General features: G+C 57.9%; 1 protein-coding gene and 1 pseudogene across 6 annotated transcripts in view; one reads left to right on the top strand and one right to left on the bottom strand.

Annotated features, from left to right (window-relative positions):
- Positions 1 to 1681: 1681 nt before the first annotated feature.
- Positions 1682 to 11216, top strand: part of ARAP1 (ArfGAP with RhoGAP domain, ankyrin repeat and PH domain 1) — a 60371-nt gene continuing 50836 nt past the window's right edge. For all 6 annotated transcript variants that reach the window (XM_075546228.1, XM_075546231.1, XM_075546230.1 and 3 more), the window contains exon 1: positions 1682 to 1813. The gene's annotated coding sequence lies outside the window, so the exon portion shown is untranslated. The remainder of the gene's footprint in view (positions 1814 to 11216) is intronic.
- LOC142446927 (acyl carrier protein, mitochondrial pseudogene) lies at positions 5571 to 5995 on the bottom strand (annotated as a pseudogene).

The raw sequence follows: 11216 nt of genomic DNA, 5'->3' as shown, positions 1-11216 counted from the left end.
CATTTTGAGGCGCTCAGGTCGGGTCAGTGCGGACAGGCAGGGTGGGCTCCCTGGCCCCGTGCTTGCAGCTACCTAAGGCCTCAGCGATGCCAACCCTCTCCAGTTGTATGCGGCTCCCAGGCGCCCTCTGCTGCTGGAGGGACCACCCTGTCGTCAAGCCCCTGCGGGCGGCTCAGTGTCCTGATTGATCCATCATCACCTGGGGTGGTGATGTTTCTCTTCTACAGAAGGGTGAGGAAGCTGGTAAAATTAATAAATTGCTCAGCACTGAGCCTGGCATGTAGTAGGTGCTCAATTTAATGAGTCTTTTCTCCTTTCAGGGTACACGTTAACTGAATTAATATTCTCTCTGCTACCTCTCTGGGCTCTTGTATCCATTGCAGTGGCTACACAGAACTCGCAAACTTCAAGATTAAAAGGTCTGTTAATGAACTTAAAAGTTGTAATGCCAGCGAGAAAGGCTCAGGATAGTTGTTCATTAGAAATATGCTCATTTATGTCCAAAGGGCATTCTACTTTGCTATAAGCCTCAACCCCAAGGCATTCAACTTTAGCTCCGTGGGCTGGCAAACCGGCATCCCTGAATTCAGTGCCGCGAGGCACCCACTCCATAAGCCAGTCACAAAAGCGCTCCGCTTTACTTGCACTGCGGGTTGTGAAGCCCATTCCTCTGTTCCATGTTCGGGCTCCTAGTTCTGCTGCTGCTCCTCTGATGATGTAGCTGCTATCTGGGTCCAGGAGGTTCCCGGCAGGCACAGGGATCTGGGGTCCAGAGGCCATGCTCCACTCCTGCTGGTAATGAGATCCTGCCTCCTGCTTCTCGGGGATCATTTTATATACAGCAGGATGCCACCCCAGAGATTTCTGGTCTCTGTTACTCACAGGTGAATTCTATCAGTATCTACCCCATCTTCCTACCAGACCCCCCTCAGAGAAAGGTCCTTTGGTGGGAGTTAGAGACTTTAGCTAGAGGAGCCACATTCAAGTATCCTTTGCCCTGCAGGGTAAACTCCTATCCCCTATCTTGGTGAGATCTGTTCTTCCAAATATCTCCAATGGGCACATGGAGAAATAGGAGCCAAAGGAGTTACAGTCTGGCTTGGGTGGCACCGAAGGTGCCCTAAATGGAAGGTTTAGAATGCCTACCACGGTTCTGGTCCACATCTGCATGCATGCTTAGGACAGGCAGGATTCTCGCTGTTCCTGGATACAAATTGTCCGTGAGCTAACAGGTCCTTGGGTGCTTTGACTGGGCGGGATTCTTGCCTACTGTCCTGCCTATTGAGGGATGCCAAGGAGCGAGATGGCAAATCTTTGTTTGCCCCAAGTGGTGGGGGAAGGAAGGAGTTCCTGGAGGAGGGGGCGGGGCACGGTCGACCCTCCCCGAGCTGCAGGTCTGCACCTGGAGGTGGCGGTGGGGGCTGTCGCTCATTTCTCCCGGTGGGCATGGTGGCAAAGGCAGGAAGAGTTGGGACGAGTTGGAGACTCAGCGGGTGGGAGTGGTGGTGGAGCCCTGAGCCGCAGGAGACAGGGGCCGAGCGGCGAGTAAGCTTCTGGGTTTGAAGACGGACCAGGCGGGAAAGTCGCGTCTAGCCTGAGGACTGAAGGACCGCGACTAGGCGTGGGGCGGGGCCGAAGGGGGCGTGTCCCTGCCCCGTCCCCGCCCTCCCTCCTGGGGCGTCACGTGGGGGCGGGCGGAAGCGCCCCGCGGGGTGGGCGCGCCCGGGCCGGCTGCGGCGAGCTGGTGGAAGCGGCGGGAGTCGGTGGCGGCTTCGGGATCCCGGGTCCCGCGCGGAGTCTTCGCTCTGAACAGGTCAGTGCGACGTCCGGGAACTCTGCCGCCCTGCCGCCAGGTGTGGCCCGGAATTCCCCCATTCCGCAGGAAGAAACACCGAGGCTGCGCGGCGACTCCGCGCGCGGCGCCTATTTCCGCGGGAGCCCTCCCGGGGCCACCTGGTCCCCTCCCCCCACAGGTGATGTTTGTGGGCGTCACCTGCAGCGGGGTGGGGGGCGGTTGGCCAGAGACCGTGGGGAGGAGGGTGAGCTTGAGGGATAGGGGGGCTTCCAACCCCTAGCCCATATCCCCATGGCTCCCGCCATGGCATCCGGAGCCCTCCTGCCCACGGCGCCTGGCTTTTCCCCAACGAAAAGAAGGCGCCTCCTCATGGGCCCAGAGACCCTTCTAGTTCTGCTGAACCCCAGGACCCTGTGCCCAGGACCTAGCGCTTCAGTGACCTTGGGCAGGCCACTTCCGGTCTCTGCTACAATTCTCCCCCAGTAATGGGGCTGGCCCTGGGGGACCCTGGTGGCATGGTGGATTACGGGTTGAGCTGCTCACCACAGAGCCAGCAGTTGGACTCCCCAGGCCCCTCTGCCTCTGACATTTTCTGTGCCTGTAACGATTTAACCCAATGAGTACCCCTACTCTTCTTTGTAGGGTAGCCATGAATTGTGATCGGCTTGTTGGAAGGTTGTTGGTTTGTTTTTTACTGAATGGGGACATGGCTTCCCAAGAGCCCCCACCTGACCCAGTTACTGGAACAAGAAGAAAGTGTGTGTGTGAATGAGGTCAAGCTGGCAGTGGGTGTTGGGACTGAAGAGGCTTGGTGTGCAGCCTCGGGCCTGTGTGGGGGTTCAGTCCTGAGGTGTGGTGTTTGGGGCTGAGGGACTCTGGTCAGGATCTGTCATGATGTGGCCTTTGGCCTCCCCCCCTCCCCCGTCTCTCTCCTGAGGAGTCATCCCTGACACCCAGGCTGGGTGGGGCCAGTCAAAGAGTGACCTGACTGCCAGGCACCCTGAGGACAGCCTGCCCTCAGAGAGCTCCCAGACTGGGAGAGCTCACCCAGCAAACCCAGTATAGGACAGAAGGCACTCCCAGAGCTGTGAAGGCAGGACATGCAGGTGCTGAGATGGGGCCAGGGCTGAGACTGCCTGAAGGACCAGGGGGGAGGCTTGGCCCTTCCCCAGGAGAAGGGCCTTCCAAGGAGGGAGTGCACGGCTTGGACAAAGGCAGGGACTTGCTCATGTGTCTGAGCAGGTGGCGGTGCCTGGGCAGCGGCGTAGAGAGCTCATTTGGTTGTTCCATGCCTGGTCAAGCTGGTCCAGAGTCTGGTGCAGCAGGCCAGGAGATGGAGTGTCTCAGACAGAGTCCTGAACTAAAGACTGAAGGTAGACTGGAGGTAGACTGAAGTCACCAGGGTCTCAGATCATCCCCCAGGTGTCATTTAGACATTCGTGCCTCCTGTTGTCCCCGGCATTACACCCGCCCCCACCTCCAGCATGCTTCTTTCCACACCAGGTCTCACTGTGTTCTTGGCACCTCTCCTCTCCCCTCTCCAGTCCTTTAGGACTCCAGCATTCCCAAGGCGGACTGCCTAACACGCCACACGCCTTCCCAGCCTCAGTTTTGTGTAGGACAGTTTAGGAGGGGTCTTCTGGGAGCTCTGTGAGAAGGGGGCCTGCGGAGAGCCGTAGGACTGACTGGGACCTGGGACCAGGAATTCCTGTGTGTCTGCCAACCGCTATGGGTCTGCAAGTTCCCGTCTTCGACTGAGCCTCCAGTGCCCAGGATGGGTGATACACCTTGGGCAGCATGCCCAAAGAGGAGAGTGAATTGGGCCTGTCAGAGTCTTCAGCCTGCTGTTAGCAGTGAGCATTAGAATGGGGGGCAGGGACGGTCCAGGGAGTGGGTTTGGCCTAGTGCTGGACCAGGCTTGGGCTGGCTGGAGGGAGGGGAGTCCCCTCAACTCTCCAGAGCCCTCTGTCCTCCCCACCCCACTCTTCCTCTGGCCAAGCTAGCTCAAAGCCAGCCTGCCACAGCCCAAACAAGTGGCTTCTGTTCCCAGGGCAGGGGGAGGGGTGACAGGCCCTGACCCCAGCCCCCCACCCCTTGCTCTGTATCTTAACCCTTGGGGGCCTGGAGTAGGTGCTGGGTGCTTTGAGGGCTGGCACCCCTTTCCCACCAGCTGGCCCTTCCACTTCCCCTCTGTTCCCAGCCGTGCTGCTGCAGCTGGGGCGATGGAGTAGAACATTGACTGGAAATGGGGAAGGACAGGGGAGGGAAGGCAGGAGGAGGTGTGACCATGGACAGTCAGAGACTGCCTGGTCCCGAGGTCTCTTCCACAAATGGGGGAACCGAGATCAGGAGTCAGGGCCACACAGGGAGACTCGGTGGGGTCAGGACTGATTTTAAAGCCTCGTCCAGTCCCCAGGGCCCACCCTTTCTTTGGGAATGGAGAGGGCACAGGGGGACATGCTCCCTGATGTAATGTCTGCCGTCTCCTGGCATGAGGCTCACCTCGAGTGTCTGACCTCAGCAGCAGGCGCAGGGCTCTGAGCTGCATATTCACCAGTGCGCTGGCCCTCATGTCACTGGACGTTAGCTTCCATTCCACAGGCAAGGACACTGAAGGACAGAGAAGCTTGAGTAACTTGCTTAAAATCGTGACAAGTAATTGGCAGAAATGAGCTTCGAAGCCAGGACCATGTTTGGCCGAGTTTCCCCCTCTTCCATCCTGACCTGTCCCCTGGCCTGGCCTGGCCCAACTCTGAGGAGCTCTCCCTTCCCTAGGGGCCAAGGTGGCTTTGGGCCGACTGTGATGATAACCTGGGTTGGGGGCAGACCCCAGGGACAGCCTTGGAAGGGCATCCTGAGCCCAGCCCAGCAGCCTCAGCCCTTCCCTCAGAAGCCCCGCTCAGTCCCTGGATGGCCCCTTCCCTGCCCTCCTCTGCTTTTCCTCCTGGACACCAGCCTGGCCGCCCCCACTCCCTTTCGGGTTCCACACAGAGAGCCGCTTCCTATTTCAAAGAGGCGTTCTGGCTAAGTGAGGCCATCCCAGAGGTCTCCACAGCTAGGGTCTTTGAAGGGGGTACCTGTAGACACCCCTTCTTAAAGTGTTCTCCCCAGAAAGCTCAGGAACAGCTCCAGACTCCATGCCAATGCCCCTAGCTCTGATCAGAGAGGACATCTTGTCCACCTACCTCTCCCTCTGCCCAGGTCCCCCCACCCCCACCCCATTTCATCCAGGCAGTCCCAGCCCAAAGAGACAGTTGACCAATGGGGGTGGGGGTTCGGGGAGGGGTGGAGCAGGGTGACTCTCACGCCCCCCTCAGGTAGATGTGCCCTATTTCATCCTTTGGACCATAGTTCCACAGGGAACAGCTTGCCTGTTGATAGGACATCTGTCCCAGACCTTTGGGGCCGTCAGGATGTCTGGGAGGGGGATATGAAGTTAAGTGACCCGTTCAATAAACAAATGATTTACTTAGTAGCCATCTCATTCCCACTGCCATCTCCTAGTGATCCTATAGGACAGAGTAGAACTGTCCCTGTGGGTTTCTGAGACTAACTCTTTATGAGAATAGAAACCCCTGTCTTTTTTTTTGAGAAAAAAAGTTAGTTTTATAGATTTATTTTCAAAGGGAAAAACACTTAAGACAACTTAAATACAAGTCCAAAAGAATTACTCTGTTAACGTCAGCAGTGATGCTGCTAGGCCGCCTTGCTTCTAGACACTCGCCAGAGTCATCCTGGTCTTTTCACAGGGAAGGAAGAAAGGTGGTCTGATACATTATTCATATACAACCTTCTTATCTGCAATGTAATCTACAATTTCTTGTGGACACATTAACTTTTCCGCGTCTATATCCGGAAATTCAAAACCAAATTCGTCTTCCATGGCCATGATACTCTCCACTTGGTCCAAACTGTCTAAGCCAAGGTCTTTCATAAAATGGGAATTTACTGAAAGCTTTTTGGGGTCAATCTTATCACAGAGTTTCAAGACAGAGAACACGGTCCTTGCAGAACTGTGTAACTACCAGGAGCCTGCATGAGCACCGAGGTTGACTGCGGAGCCCTGGGGCTCGTCCAGATCCCCGAGGGGAACAGAGTAGTGCTCAGTGGCCGGATGACGGCCAGAGTGGTGGCCCGAGGCAACGCCACGAAGGCCGCGGGGAGGCGGCGGACACAGGTGGAAAGGACACGAACCGCCATGGCTACACCAACCCAGAATGCTGAAACCCCTGTCTTTGTCCCACAGCAGAGTGGCTCGTGGCTTTGAACTGCTGCCCTTGAGGTTAGCAGCCCAACCACTACGCCACCAGGGCTCCGGCACGTCATAGTAATGGCAGTAGCAATAGCTACTGTTTCTTTAAGGCATATAAACTGTAGACCAGGCGCTGAACTCAGCATGCTGCGGACAGATTTCATGTCATAGTCTGTGAAGTAAGGGCCACTCTCATTTGACAGGTGAGGAACCTGGCCAGAGAGATTGAATAATTTGCCCAAGATCACTCACCAAGGACACGGCATAGCGAGGAGTCTCCGCTTCTGTTACGTCACAGGGCAAACTTGCTTCCTGGGTGGGCCTGGTGATGGATGGGATCCTGGTTCTATCCCAGGAAATCTAGTGGCAGGCAGGACAGGCACTGGGGGTCCCTTGGTCCAGTGACCAGCAGTGGGGTGAGGGGCCTGAAAGGCATCCTGCTTGTACATCAGCTCAGCTGCTGGCTACCCCTGAGCCCGGAGGCCTGCTGGTCGCAGACCTGCACAGTGGACCTTGTCTAGTCCTGTTCTTTGCCCCTGGACTTTTGTTTAATGCGGCAGTTTCCCAGACCCCATTGATGGGGAGACTGGTCAGGAGAAGCTAAATGACTTGCCTGCTACAGTTGCTCTGCCGAGGAAAGGGAGAGCTAGAGTTGGAACCCCAGAGGGGAAGGACTTGGACAGGGTCTCCTGGGTCAACAGACACAGCAGTCCTGCCTCTGTGTATGTTCCTTCCTGGCCATGGTGGGTGAGTACTCCTCTCAGGGGGCCCAAAAAGAGAGGTGCCAGCTACCCAATGCAAACCTGGGCCACGTGATTCTGGAACCAGGAGGCCAAGAAGCAGAGATGTAAGCGTGTCCAGTGCTCAGGGCCAGAGGGGTTCAGGGGAGGAATCCATGGTCAGAGAGGCCTCTCGGATGTGACAGCATCTTCCTCCTCATTATCTCCTTTGTTTCTAGAGCAGAGGTGAAGAAAGGCAAGGCTATCAGAGAAAGCACAGGAGACTCAGGATATGCTGTCCCTCTGTCCCCATTCCTGGGGCAGAGGCTAGGGCCACACCTGGAATCTTGGCTCTCTAGGAGCCGACTGGCCCTTCCTCCTCCTGACCAGGCCAGTGGTGAGGTGGGCAGCCCCAGGACAGGGGAGCAATTGTAGTAGCCCAGCTGAGTTTTGCCACATAACCCCCTCTCAGCATCTGAGGCATGCCTGCCAACTTGCTCACCACTGCCTTGGGCTTGGCGTCCCCCCCTGTTTTTTAAAATCATTTTATTGAGGGCTTGTACAACTCTTATCACAATCTGTGCACCCATCCATTGAGTCAAGCACATTTGTACATTTGTTGCCATCATCATTCTCAAAACATTTTCCTTCCATTTGAGCCCTTGGCATCAGCTTCTCATTTTACCCCAACCCTCCCTGCCCTCCCCCTTTCCCTCCTCCTCACCCCTCACCTTAATCCAAGAGGGTAGGTCTACCTGCACTCAGTCTGGGACCAGCCCCTGACCACTAGCTACTAGGGCCATTTGTCCCCGGGGGCTCCCCTTCCCTAGGACTCTAGGGGAGAAGCAGGAAGGGACCTCCTGGGCAGATAGAGCCAGAACCAGCAGAGCAAGACAGGTGAGGGGAGGAGGCCTGTCTGACCCATTTCCACTCACTCCTTCCCCCTCCCTTGGGCAGCTCGGATTTTCAGTCTGAGCCTGAGGTTCTGGGCACTGGAGGTTCAAGAGTTTCCAAATTCTAGGTTCCGTTGATCTCCACTGAGTTGAGGCAGAGTCCCACTTGGGCCAGGCTAGTGCCAGGTGGACAAGGCTTGGAGCATCTCAGGACTGTGAAGTGGGCCGGTCACTCAGTTGTCTGGGTGCCCTGGCTGACAAGCTTCTAGCTCTCTGCGCACACTTCACCTGGCTCCCTTTCAGGACACTTGAGGGTGGACCCTGGAAGGGACTAAGCGGTAGCAGGAAGGGCCACCATTGTGCGAGGGCGGGTAGAGAGGGGCCAGGTCTTCTCTTCATTTCTAGGTAGTAGTGGGGCTGCCTGGCTGAAGAACAAGGTCAGGGCCATACTCCTGCTGACAACTGGTGGGGAGCAGGGCCAGCAGGGGGTATGGTCCAGCAGACCCTGGCCAAGTCTCGAAGGGTCAGCCAAGCTGCAGGCCCCCTCAGGTAGAGTGCTGACCTTGAATCCCCATTAGAGTGCAGGAGCCTGGCCTTGACCAAGAGCCTTCAAGTGTTTGCCAGCATCCTGCCAGCTGCTCCGATGCCTGTGTGCACCCATGTGCCCAGGGGCTGCCTTCAGAGGGCAGGCAGCAGGAGCTGCCCTATGGGGAAGTGGCCTGCCTTGGCAGGGAAAACTTTCTGGTCTACCAACCCCTTCCCAGTCTCCCTCCCTCGGATTGGGTCAGGGCAAGGTGTGCGGTGTGTGAGTTCCCTCCGACTCCCCGTTCCAGGACTGGAAGATGTGCTTTTTTGGAGGATCTGCCCATACTTCAGTCTGTGTAGACACGGTGGGCATTTGATGTCCAGGTGGGGCACTGAAGCAGGGATCCCTGGGCTCTACAGCCATTGCAGTGAGAGCGGGCAGGCCTTCACCCACAGAGTCTCCTCTGTCCACCTCACCAGCGGGGCCTTCAGTCAGGAGGCCCACCCCCGTGGGTCTGCCTCTCAAAGTCTACAGTTGAGTCCCACAGGACCAAGTGTGGTGACAAGAGCCATCCCTAAGGATCCAGGCGGAGACTAACACTGTTCTATTGAGACTGTGGCTCTGGGTGGGGTCTCCTGTGCTGGGTGACTAGGTACTAGATGGTCATTGGAAGGCCTTATGCCACCCTCATGCTCTTCTCCCCTGTACCCCCCCACCTCCCCTGTGGGGCTCTTCTTCCTCCCTCCATCCCCTCCACTCTGAAGCTCGACAGAGTGAGGTTCCTGTCTCTGGGGTGACCCAAGAGCCAGGGGCATCTAGGGGTTCTTTTTCAGGAGTGCTCACCTGCTTCTCCTGCCTGTGGCCTAAAACCCCACCTTTCTCATCACAGGGCTGGTCTAGTGGGAGACTGCTCCCTCCCTCCCCCCCCCCCCCCCCAGTTCTTCCAAGGGGCTAAAGCCTGGTCTGGTCCTGATTTGTTGTGTGTTCCTGCTTAGGGTCTTGCTCTCTCTGGGGCTCACTTTCTCCCTCTGGAGGCAGGAAGGGGAGAACTGGGTGGTTTCTAAAAGACTGAAGGAGCAGGGTGTGGATGGATGCTGCTGGGAGAAGACAGGGCTGGGGGCTGGCAGGGAGGGTTGGTACTGGGTGACCACCAGGAGTAATGGGAGGTGAGAAGTCGGCTACTGGATGGCGGCATGACCTTGGGCTAGTCATTGCTCTCTGGGCTAGCTGTTGCCCATGTGCAAAGCTGGACAATAATTCATTTCATTGTAGGCAATCACCGTGAGCCACCTTTGGGTGGGTCTCTCAGGGGACTCCGACCTGGTCCTGCCTTGAGAGAGCTCCCACTCGGGGCTGAGGGTGGGATGGAGAGGGAGTGCTCGCATGCTGGTGGAATCAGGGCTGTGGCTGTTGGCCCGGAGGAGGTCCTGACCCAGCGTGTGGGGCAGACGGCATTGGAGCTTGAAGAGTGAGGTGTAGAAAAAGACCTCTGAGCAAAACCACTGACTTGAGGAGCGGAAGTGGAGGAAGTGGGACAGGAGAGGAGGACCACGGGGCCGGAGTTGAGGGTGGAGCCCCTCTGGGTAGTGGACAGCCCCCGGAGGTCTAGGCAGACTGGGGCGGGAGGGCAGTACCTGCCTGGGGGTGGCAGTGGTTGTCTCCGCTTCCTGGCAGTGGGGTGGGGGTTGGGGGTTTTGATGTTCCAGGGGCCTGCTCTGGGGCTACGGTTGGGTTGAGGTGGGCAAAGTGAGAAGGCCTGAGAGTTAGCACTTCCCCTGTGTGGGCGAGGGCTCCCCCGGCAGTGTTTATCTGGGTAGCGCAGCCGGAAGTGGCGGTGGGGGGCGGTCTCCGAGGTCTGAGTAGGGCCAGGTCTAGGGATGGCCTCCCCATTGAGACGTGGGCTCATGGACCTCTGGCCTGAGCCTCAGCCAGCCAGCCCTCTCCCTACCTGGGTGAGGCTGTGACAGGTGGGCTGGACTCAGACCCCTGGTGCAGACCTGCCCCTGCCCACCCCCCACCCGTGTGGGTGGCCAGTCCTTGCTGCTGCCCACAGGCTTCCTGGGGAAGGACTTGGGTGAGGTGGGCAGAGCTGCAGGGGCACTGTAGATGATGGGCAGCACATGCAGAAAGTAAGGGCAGATGTTACATCGTGAGCGGCTGCCACAGACCTGGCGTCTCAAGACGACTGTTCATTCTTATGTCCCACAAATTACTTTCTGTGCATCTGGCTCGATCACCTGGCAGTCAGCTGCAAGCGAGACCATGTGCCTGCCCTCCTGGGTCTTCCCGTCGGGATGACACTGGACAAGCAGGTGCCTTGCCAGGTGGTGACCGCGAGGTGCAGCAGGGAGGAGATTGAGGCTGACGGGGCGCTTTTGTGGCATGTGGCCAGAGAAGGAAGGTTGGTCACCTGAGAATGTGCCGCCCACAGTGGGCAGGGAGTCCTGCCGATGTCCAGCCAAGAGCCTAAGTGCATGGTGGGAACCCCTGGGCGCTGTCACCTGGTAGCACCCCATGGCGCAGCATGGCACACTTTGGATGGGAAGCCACTCTGCCATGAGACAGCATCCCCACCCCAGGAGGGGGTGTCTGTCACTGGGAGGCTGGGGGGCACACTAAGCCTGCCTAGAACAGGGCGACCCAGTGTCCCCAGGTCTCCACAGGGGTCGAGGGCTAGTTGGCTTGCACGTTGAGCTAAATCCAGAAGGTGAAGGATTGGGGGAGTAGGACAGGGTGGGCTTGGATCAGGGTTGTGGGGGTACCTGGGTGCCAGGCCCGCAGCTCGAGCTGTGGGCCCTAGTGTCGGGTGGAGAGGCCAGGCGGGCAGCAGCGAGGCAGACTCAGGGCTCTCAACAAGCTTAACAGACCCGGGCAGGTGGACGCAGCGGGGATGAGCAGTGACCCCTTTGGGAGTAGTGGCAGGTGCTGGGACCGGAAGGGACTGCTGTCAGGTGGATTCCGCTGACAGCGCCCTGCGTGCACCAGGACGCAGCTGCCTCATGCTTCTTATATTCAAGCCCAGGGTTGCACC

This window comes from Tenrec ecaudatus, chromosome 4 (assembly GCF_050624435.1).
Source record: "Tenrec ecaudatus isolate mTenEca1 chromosome 4, mTenEca1.hap1, whole genome shotgun sequence".
Lineage (NCBI taxonomy): Eukaryota > Metazoa > Chordata > Mammalia > Afrosoricida > Tenrecidae > Tenrec > Tenrec ecaudatus.
This window is presented reverse-complemented; position numbering and strand designations above follow the sequence as displayed.